Source organism: Apium graveolens, unplaced genomic scaffold (assembly GCF_009905375.1).
Source record: "Apium graveolens cultivar Ventura unplaced genomic scaffold, ASM990537v1 ctg2058, whole genome shotgun sequence".
Classification (NCBI taxonomy): domain Eukaryota; kingdom Viridiplantae; phylum Streptophyta; class Magnoliopsida; order Apiales; family Apiaceae; genus Apium; species Apium graveolens.
In genome coordinates this window covers 11,829-23,656 of record NW_027417510.1, presented here as the reverse complement: position 1 = coordinate 23,656, position 11,828 = coordinate 11,829, and positions in this window count along the sequence as shown.

Genomic DNA, 11,828 nt, shown 5'->3' with positions numbered 1-11,828 from the left:
GTCAGTATTTAATCGATAAACACTGTTATTAATCTGAAATATATTCTAAACGTTCTGAAACCTATCTGTGGACTATCTGATTTATGTATTACATGAAAAATATGAATACGTATTATATGAATAACATGATTACGTGCTATGTGATATGCATGCTATCTGTTTATAGTTTTAGAATGCCATGATTAGTTATAAACGATGGGGTAGACGTATAGTTACGTCAATTGAGTTTAGTTCTGTTAATTAAGATAGTCCTTTCGTTTATGATTTCGAGTAGCAAGAAGTGCAGTCAAGTATTAGGCGGAGTCAGTAGCCAAGCAGCTATAAGTCAGGGTTTTAGTGACAGGTTATCAAGCATACTAGGCAAGTATTCCTACCTTCATTTATTGCTCCAGTGATGTTTATTATGAATCCTGTTATGCAAATATCTATATCTTCACTTATCATTCAAGTGATATTGACTCTAAACTCTATTATATCAGTTTCTATACTATTCTAAGTTCAGAATAGTTAAACATTTTATATTTTGCTATAAATTACTCTATACAGTGACGCTTTAAGTTGAGATTAGCGAATAACTAATTGTTCTAGTTATTTCGCCATCGGTTGTTGAGATAACTCTAGACCATGAGAAATGGAGAGTTATGTTGTTAAGGATGTTGTTTGGTTTGACTCCTTTGATTAATAATTGTTTTTATGGATTAGATGGTTGCGTAAGAGGCCGTGGCGGCGGTCCAGTGTGAGCTATATATTATACAAGATATAATACCTTTCTAGGATGATATGTGCCTTGGGTACCCCTTTGTTTAGTTGGATATGCTTCGGCATACCGGTGTTGCTCCGCGGATGATCACCGGTGGCAACACACCATCGTTCGAGGATTCTAATCCAAAACAAAAAGGATATATAAAAATGTTGTTTATTATCAAAATTTATATCAATTTTGATACTGTTCAGGTACTGTTGTTTGGTTTTGTTCATCAGATATTTTGTTATTGTTGTTTTAAATCATAAGTTATATACTGCTTGTTGAGCATTTCTTTCAGCTAGGCCAGAGCAGGCCTGAGTTCCAGGTATGATCAGAAGTTGAGTGCTTGTGAATAGTGTGGTGTGTTTTCCAGGTAGACTGTTTGGGACGTTGAATAGTCTAGAGGTTTGTAATAAAATTTGAAGAGTTTGTAAAACTAATTAGACTTATGGTTTGTAATAAACACCTGGTTTGTATTAGTGTATGTTCTATACTATAATCTGTGATCGATCCAGTTGCATGCAAGGGGTCATATTTATTATATTATTCTGTTGTGTTTATTATACTTTGGTTTATCGATTAGTGACTTCCAAATCTAGACCCCGGGTTTGGAGGGCGTCATAGTATCAAAGATGGTAAAATGAGCTCCGGGAGAATTTATGCCAACGGTATGCGTCGAGTATCTTCTTTTTTGGCATATTTCCTTTTTTCTTAATGTTTATCTCTTGTTATATTGACATGGATCGAACCCTTTTTCCTTATTATAGATTTTAAACCTCCAATAATTAAACCCTTGATCATTTCCAGGAAAGACCTTTTTGCCAAAAGGGCCCGTGATGACAAATCTACTGAGACTGATTTTTTAAGGCCCCCATGATGTTGAGCCCTGTTAGCATCCCCCTTTCCAAAAAGGTTGAAATTAATCCATCTGCCACAATCACTAAACCTGAAACTGTTGTTCCTCTTGCCATCCAAAGCTATGACATGGTTGTTGACCCCTCTACTTTTGCTCATCTACTTAATGACATATTGCTTCCCCAAATCTATGGAAGTTTTCTCTGCTAAACCAGTAGCCTCTATCTTGAATGATGTTGCTGGCTATTCTTTTCATGTGAGAATTATCTCGATTTTTGTCAATTATATTTTTTTGGTGTTCACTTGATTGATGATATTCTTTTTACGTAACCCGTTATTTGTAACATAGACTCTGCAAAGCGTCATGGTAGCCCGCGAGGTTTATGAGCATGAGATGAAAAAACTCAAAGACTTAGAAGATGAGCACAAAAAGTGTGTAGGAAAGATCCGAGCGGCTGGGGAGTTGGAATTCAATAACTTGAAATCCATGATTGATGTTCAGAATGAGGTAGAGGAATTTGCTTCTAAAGTACAGACACTAGAGAAAGATATGCGTGATGAAGCAGAGAAGGTTGTGCATCAACAAATTATGCGAACTCGAGTTGATATGATGTTTGAGTACCATAGGGGCGAATAGAGTTCGTGGGACGTTTCTGAGACCGTCAAAATCTACAATGAAGCCTTTCTTGATGATGATTTTCCTATGGATGAGTTTGGCGGCCCTTCCAACGATGGAGATGAAGTGAAATTTCCTAAAGATGATGCTCATGAGGATAAGTAACAGAATTCATGTGTTACTACTTTTATTTATGTATTTCAAATGGTCGGGTTTTTACCCTTGAACTTATTTCCTGCTTTTCATTGTGCTTATGTTGCTACGTTCGATCCTTGTTCCACTTTATAGTGGGGGATCGTGGTCTTTTCTACATTGGTTTCTGGTTTAAACTTTTGACGTAACATTAAGTCTGTTGCTTATGAATTGAATTTCCGTCATCATCGTATTTTGTGTCTTTACTTGTATATTTTAAACATATTTTGGATTTCTTTGCATTGATTGCAATTGTCGTCTTTATTAGATGTCATAAATTCAATAGTTTATCATGTATGTTGAGTATTGTATGGTCGTTGAATTTGTAAGGTAAAAATTTTCTAGATAGTTTTAAGAGGTGGAAACATCCGGATAAGTTACTTTGTCAAAAGTGAATAGATCATTCATGTAATAAAATCTTTCCTTTATCATCATTATGTATCATAACGACTCAATTCTCCGTTTTAGATGTAATCGTGGTCGTCAATATATTTTGTTTGATTCGTCAATATACGTTGGTGCATGCACTCGTAGAGTGGTTAAGAGGCCTTTTTCCCTCTTGAAACTCACCAAAAATTACGTCATGTGTTAGTATAACGTCGACGCGTGTTAGTATTATTTGTCATAACAATAAATTTGATAAAAATTTTATGTCAACTAAGACTGTCAAATGCTTATAGCATATTCATTTGGAGCAACATGATTGTAATTGGGTGATCATCCCTTACGTTTGCAATTGACATGTTTCGTTCATCGTGTACTAGTACATATTAACATTATAGAAACAATTCTAGTAAAGCAGACTTACGTAAATATGAACGAATCTAAAAGGGAAGTACAATTGATAGAAATAACTTGCATAACGATGTAATTCATGATATAAAATGTAAGGAATTAGAAACATAGACATATGATCAAGTCTCCTCAAACAAAGCGTCATACCATACATAAGCAAACAACGACAATTAACTATGTCCTAACGAATTATTAATCAAAGATTCCTAAAAACTGAATTAAAAAGATGAGTTAGAAAACTTTACCCATGATATAGCTTCAAGTGTAAAGCGTTCCAGCTTCTCGGTACTTATATGTCGTCCAAACTCGACAATCGATAAGCTCCACGTCCAATGACTGCATCAATAAAGTAAGGTCCTTCCCAAATGTTAGCGAATTTTCCTGCCGTCATGTCCATTGTGTTTTGGAACATCTTCCTTAACACCAAGTCACCAACACGGAAAGCTCTTACATGGACATGTTTATTATATTTGTTGGCCACCCTTTGTTGATAACAAACCATAAAAATCCTCGCCATCTCTTGAAGCCCATCCACAGTATCTTGTTCATGTGCCAATTCTTTGTTGTTCATGTCAGTCATCAATAGTCCGTACCTGGCTGTTGTCATCATGATCTCTGTTAGTAAGACAACTTCAGTGCCATAGATTAAGCTGTATGGCGTATGTCCCGTTGATGTAAAAGGAGCCGTCCTGTCCGACCACAATACCCAAGGCAGTTCTTCAGCCCACTTCCCTTTGCATGACGTCAATCTTCTTTTAAGATTGTTGATTATGATCTTGTTGTTTGATTCGGCATGTCCATTGGCTTGATGATATCTTGGTGTCGACTTAATCAAGTTGATGTTCCAACATTTGCAAAATGTTTCTATCTTGTCGCTTATGAATTACGACCCATTATCGTAAAAAAATTCAGATGGAACACCAAACTTGAAAAGAATGTTTCTCTTGATAAACGATATCACTTCTTTTGACGTGACCTGCTTAAACGATTCTGCCTCAATCCATTTTGAAAAGTAATCTGTCATGGCTAGCATGAATACCTTTTTCCCAGGTGCAGGTGGCATCTTCCCCACAATGTCCATCCCCCATTTCATGAAATCCTAAGAGGGAATAGACATGTTTAGGTGTTCAGACGGTTTGTGTATGACAGGTGCATGTATCTGGTAGGCATCACATCTCCTTGTATAATCTAGATCATCATGTCTTAACGTCGACCAGTAATAACCTAAATGCAGAATCTTCAATGAGAGATTTCTTCCGTTGGTATGATTTCTACACTCTTCTTCATGTGCATCTCTTAATACCATGTCAGCCTCGTGTTTTTTCAAGCACCTTTGAAGCAGCCCCGTGGAAGATTTCTTGAACAACTCATCATCTATGACTGTAAACCTTGAATCTTTCATCCTAAGGACCCTAGCTTCGTTGTTGTTGTTTGGTGTAACACCAAATTGTAAGTAATCTTTGTATGCTCGAATCCAGTTGTCCATGTCTTCATTGGTATTGTCATCATGATGATTAAGAGCCAATACTTCTATGTCGTGAACCAATCTTTCAACAACAGGCTTTGTGACATGAATAACTGGAATGTTGTTTAAGTCGAGATCCTTAGAAACAGCTCCCAAACCAGCTAGTGCATCAGCTTGTATATTATTCTCTCTTGGAACTTATTGTATGTTGAAAATGTCAAAGTAATTCATCAATCTCTTGGTGATGTCCAAGTACGTGATCATCTTGGGATCCTTAGCTTCATATGAGGCATTGACATGATTAACAATTAACAATGAATCACAGTTTATATCAATATTTCTGACCTTCATGTCCTTAACAGTCGTGAGCCTCATAATCAGTGCTTCGTACTCGGCTTCATTATTGGTGGCTTTGAAGTCACAACATATTGAATGTGCTATCATATCCCCCTGTGGCGATTTGAGTACAAGCCTCAATCCCGTTCCATTTATATTTGAAGCTCCATCAGTATACAATGTCCATGGCTTGGTGTTCACCCTTGAAATGACTCGTTAAAACTCCTCATCAGCTGTCGTCATTTGGCTTGGACTGAAATCAACCATAAAGTCAGCTAGAGCTTGTGATTTTATGGCACTCCTTGTATCATATGTGATATTGTAAGTACTCAGACGTATGGCCCATTCCGCCATCCTTCCCGTCAAGTCAGGTTTGCTCAAGACAGTTCTCAAGGGAAAGTTCGTCATGACATGTATTTTGTGTGATTCAAAATAATGCCTTATTTTAGTTGAAGTCATGGCAAATACAAGCACCAATTTTTCTAGAAACGTGTACCTTATTTCCGCATCAACTAGGCTTTTGCTGATATAATAAATAGGCGACTGGACACCTTCACTTTCTTTAACGAGCACTCCACTCACAACATGATATGTTACAGACAAGTAAACCTAAAGGTCCTCTCCTTGAAGGGGCTTAAACAAGAGTGGAGGAGTAGTGGGATATTTCTTCATGTCATGAAGTGCATTTTTGTGTTTTTCTGACCACATGAACCCCTTGTTTTTCCTTAAAACATCATAAAATGGTTTACACTTGTCCGATGATCGTGATATGAATCGGTTCAAGGCTGCAACTCTTCCCGTCAATTTCTGGACGTCTTTAACGTTTGATGGACTTTTTAACTCAAAAATAGCCTTAGTTTGTTCTGGACTGGCCTCAATGCCCCTCCTGGTCATCATGTGTCCGAAACACTTCCCTGACGACACGGCAAAGTTACATTTAGACGGGTTCAGCTTCATGTTGTATGATCCCAATATGTCGAACACCTCCTGAAGGTCACGAACATGATTCTCAGCATTTACAGACTCGACCACCATGTCGTCCATGTATACTTCCATTATTTTTCCTATCTGGTCCTTGAACATCTTGTTGACAAGCCTTTAAAATATAGCCACAGCGTTGCGTAGTCCAAAAGGCATGGCCAAGTAATAATATATCCCCATGTCTGTAATGAGTGCTGTCTTTTCACAATCAGACGGCTCCTTTTCAATCTGATTAAAATCACTTGAGGCGTCCAAAAATGTAAGCAATTCATGTCCAGCCGTTGAGTCCATCATGGTGTCAATGTGGGGTAATGGATAGGGGTCCTTGGGACAAGCTTTGTTCAAGTCTATGTAGTCGACACAAACTCTCCATTTCCCATTCTTTTTCTGCATTATGATGAAATTTGCTAGCCACTCGGAGTAGTCAACCTCCTTTATCATCCCAGCCTTCATAAGCCTATCAATTTCATCGTTAATTATCTTGTTTCTCTCCGTCGCAAATTTCCTTTTTTTCTGTTGAACAGGGGTGTAGCTAGGATCGACATTTAACTTGTGCGTGATAACGTTTGGGTCTATTCCTGTTATGTCGTCACATTCCACGCAAATGCCTCCAATCTTGTAGTCAAGAAATTCACCAAATTTGCCTCAATTGTTGGTGAAGGGTCTTCTCCTATCAGCACTTTCTTGTCTCCGGTCTTTAAATCGATTTCAGCTAACTTCTCAGGTCATGTAATTGTGGCCACAGGCGTCTCATTTCCATGGTTTTGGACATTTGGTTTCAAACATGTCTTGTAACATTCATGTGCCATATCTTGATCCCCTCATATCTCTTGAGCTCCCCATGGGGTTGGAAATTTGAGAACTTGTTGGTATGTTGATGGTACAACTTTCAAATTATGAATCCAAGGCCTTCCCATGATTATGTTGTATGTCAAATCGACGTCTATTATGCAGAATTTCTCCAAAAGATTAAATCATTGTGCATAAGTAGATAATGTGATCTCTCCCAATGTCCGCTTGGTTTCCCCACTAAATCCCACAAATATCGTCGATTTCTTAATCATGTCTCTTTCTTCCAAACCCATTTGTTTCAACGTGCTCAGCATCATAATGTTGGCAGCACTCCCGTTGTCAAGTAATATTCTTTTGATCAAGCAATTCCCGACATAGAGTGAAATGACAAGTCCATCTTGATGTGGTTCTCAAATACTTCTTTTATCTGACTCGTCAAACATCAAAGATGGAATAGCATTATTGCTAACTCCTATTTGGGTAACTCGTATGTCAGTTTCTCTAGCCACCCTTTTAGCTTGTGAGTATGTAGACCCACACACTTTGGAACCTCCTGCAATAAATTTAATTACTTTGTGATGTGGTGGTGGTGGTGGTTGTCTTACTGGTGTCACGTTGTCTCCTTTGGGCGACTTGTCTCTCCTGACGTAAGATGCTTTCTTGGATGTCATGAACTCAGTTAAATATCCCTTCTTGGTCAAGAATTGAAGCTCCTTTTGTAAAGCCACATAGTTATAAGTTTTATGTCTGTAATCTCCATGATAGTCACACCATAGTTTTGAGTCTGGATTCGTTTTAGGCTTGTTGTTCTTCATCGGCCATTTGACTATATCTCCTAACTTGGTGAACTCCTTCATCATGGCTGAAGGTGTTATTATGAAACCGTAACTGTCATACATAGGTGGCAAATTAAGGTCCTTCCTCCAATCACTATGTTCCTCCTTTCTCCAGTTATTACGTTCCCGCGTCGTGTTGACATAAACTTTATCCCTGGAAGGCCTCGAATAGGGTTTGTATTCCCTAGACCTTAGTGTTGTAATATTCCTTGAAGGCCTATAATATTTCTCATCATCCTCCCTCCCGTCTTCTTCCAATCTCACTTATGTCATTGCTTTAGCTTGCACGCCATCCATAGACACGGATATTTTGTCAGTTCTTTATAAAGTGGAGATTCCCTTTCTAATCCCCTTTTAAATGACTCAATGGATGTGGGTATATCGCAGTTGGTGATGGTCACCTTTTCTCTATTGAATTGTGTCAAGTAGTCATGTAATGGCTCTCTATGACTTTGCACAATCTTGTACAAATCACCGGTGGTCTTCTCGAACACTCTGCTACTAGCAAATTACATGTTGAATGCGTCTTCTAAGTTGGAAAATGTCTTGATACTCCTGTGTGGAAGATTTATGAACCATTGTAAGGCTGGTCCTGACAATGTAAAACCAAATCCCTTGCACATGCAAGATTCCTTCAAGTTACGTGTAGTTGGTACTGTGAACATTCGTTGATTATATTGTGCGAAATGTTCTAATGGATCACTAGTACCATCATATGGTCTCATTTGTGGCACCGTGAAATGTTTTGGTATCTCTACTAAAGCAATGTTGTCGTGAAAAGGAGAATCGACATAGCTTGTAAGAGTCGCTTTCTCTAATGGCTTTGGGACATCAAGAATTCTTTCAATTAAATCCCTCACTTCTTGCAGTTCTCTTTTGAATTCCTCTGTAATTTGATTTCGAGATCTTGTACTTCTGTGGCGTGAACTCCTTCTATCCTCCTTTTATCGTCATCCCCTTCTCGGTCCTCACGATCATCATGATGTTGCTCATCACATTGTCTTTCTATGTCATCATCGTTATTTGGTACGTTCTATACATTCTATGTCTCATTCATATCATCAGTTCCCTTTGTTGGCCCTTCATGTTAATCCCATTCCTCAACATCATCCATATCCAGACGTCTAACTACACTCGAGATCGTCTTCTTTGTCGCTGTCTTGGTTCTGGATTTGGTCGTGGTTAATTCTTTCTTCAATGTCTCATTTTCGGAGCGTATCTTCTCTATCTCATCTTGTAGTTTTTTCAACATTGCTGCCATCTCTTTGTTGCTCTCAAACTCAACTCCTTGATTGATAACTTGTTCTTCCAAGTCATTTCCTGTCATCGTAGTGAATCAACCAAACTCTTATCAAGTTTCCCACATACGGCGCCAATTGTTTTTTACCAAAATTTGTAGGTTAAGTGCTAAGGTTATTTGATTGTATTTATTGTATTAAAGGACTAAACTAAGAGCAATGTAAATGACAATAGACTCAAAGAATTGGTGACGCGGAATACCCGTAAATGGGAAAAAACCGCGGGTGGGATTGATTATCCAACCTAAATACGATCCACTAGATATTGATTTATGTTCGTTACAAAGAAATTTGGATGATACATGTTCTTATTCCTCTTCTATCTCTCGTGCTATTTTGGTGTTTGTAGGCTTTGATATTAGATGGATGTTTTAGTGTTTTGTGAGTAGTACTATATGATGGAGAAGGTGAGTATCAGTTGTGTTTTTTTGTGTTGTGTTACAGCTTGTTCTTCTCCTGTGTTTTATGTTTGTTCATGTCATTTCTGATTTATTGGCCCTCTCCCTTATCCCTTCTTTTTCTCATGATTCAAAACCCCATCACTTATCTTTCCCCCTTCTTTCTTCATCGTGTGTTGTTGCTGTTGAAGACCAGGTCCGGTTGTACAACTATAGCTCCTATAAACCCGGCCTATTGCAGATTTAGTCCCCTCATTTGCATTGTTAGCCTTTCATATCTGATCTTTTCAAGAACGTCTTCCTTCTCTTCTCCTCTTGATATGTTCCCAGTTAGCTTGCCGTCCATATGTCGATCACGTCTTGTCATGACAGAAAATCCATATATAATAATATGTATGTATAATGCTCCTATACTATAGTCCTATATAAAGACCACGAGTTAGTGATCTAGACTTTTCACTTTTCTAGATTTATTGAAAATAGTATAAGCAGTAAATAAGGGTAATAATGGTAAAATATTATTTACAGTTCCTTGAAAAGGGAGAACGTCATATATTTGTAAACAAGAAAGAAAACCTAAAACGTCATATAGAAAAAACAGAGGGAGTAAATTTGAAGTGTTTTGATTAGTGTAGTTGTTGTGAATGCATGGGGTCCACCACTATTAAGAAGTGGAGGCCAATCAAAACAAGTCAAAATTATAAAAGTTTATGGTTATTGTGTACCCATAGGAACACCACGGAAAAGCCGAAATAAAAAAAGTGCAAGTCGGGAAAATCATGCGTAAAAATAAAAACTAGTATTTAAGCCCGCGGTGTCGGGCTCTTTTAAAAGGATAAAACTAGAGATAATAATTTGGTTACAGTTAATCTTTTTGTTTATGATTAATTTGAATTAATCATTTTTCAATTTCCATGTGTTTCGATTTGTTTGAGTAAATAATTTTTTTTTGCGAGGGTGCTTCCATGTGAAAGAATAACTATGTTCCTTAAATCATCCATGATACAGTCTTAAGTATTTAGCGACAGTAAAAGTTCACACATTAGAAACTTGAGACATAATTCTGATTAAATTGACAACACACACATGAAAAAAATAGTTGAAAGGAAGAGAAACCGAGGACACAACAAATTGTTGATTACATGAGAGGGAGGTTGCGGTTGGGCATCTCCTTTCATCCTATGTGCAATAGGAATCAGTGAAGTACTTCGTAACTCCAGTAGCTGTATTTAGTTTATGAGAAAAACTAATTAGTGACAAGGATAATGTGACTATTAATATTTTTAGAAATTACCTATCTCGGAGAACATAATATCTTTCATTGTCACAGTTCACATAGTAGGTGGTCGAAGAGCAGTCTGTTATTAAACTTCACATTTATAATTGTCTTGTACCATTCTACAGCTCGAAAGAATGATACATGTTGGTTAAAGGTAATGCACAGCTGCACTGTTTAGTGCGACATTACATGAAATGGCCATGTCACCTCATAGGGTTACTATGATAGGATTCCTGCATGAAGTGAAGTTAGACTTATAATTAACAATGAAGCAAAGAAATAGGGAAATGCTATTTCCAGAGCTGTTTTTTTATTTCCAGAGCAAGAATGTGGTGAAAAGATAAAATTGCCCCCTGAATCATATAAACAACTCTTGGAAGAAAAATCAATGCAAGGGTAAATTCGGTCTTTTTACATTTTTCAGCTCTGGAAACAAAAATAAGCTCTGGAAATAACATTTCCCAAGAAATATTATCATACGTAGTAAGATACAGTAACACTTTACAGTGCATCAGAGATGACTAACTCCAGCAATTTGTGATCTTCATTCCTTTTGTTAATAATAGAGCGCAACTTATATTGTTTAAGAACTATTCCTACAATGTCTAATGGAAAATTGAAATATGAGTTGTATCATAATACAGTTCTCAGTCTTACACCCAGGAACAAACTCCATAATCTTCTGAATTTCATCCCACAACAGGTTGCACGTCATTGTTAAGAAGATATCAGGATGACCGACATGCTGGCAAACAGCTAGTGCATCTTAAAAATTCTGTTGCATATAACATGTTAGATATATTTGATAATGTCATGTCTAATATGATTTATGTTTAGTTTTCAGATCTTACTTAAACAGGATAAATCAGTACTTAACTGAAATCAGCACTTATACTGAAGTCAAAACTTAAGTCATCAGTACTTAAGGTTCAGGAGATATTTATCAGAAGATAATATCAGGACTTAAAGGAAATGTTCAGATAAGGAAGGCGGCTGATTGAAAGGAAAAGAAGATCAAGACAAACATAAGAAGAGATATGCATGAAGAAGGAATTCTATGAAGAATAGAATACTTGGAAGAAAAGATATCTGATTGATATATTTTAGGAAGCAGAATTATATTCCATATCAATTAGCGATTATCTTGTAACTGTGTAGTATATAAACACAGACATAGGGTTTATACTATAAGTGTTATCATTATCGAGAAGATTATTCATTGTAACCCTAGCAGCTCTCG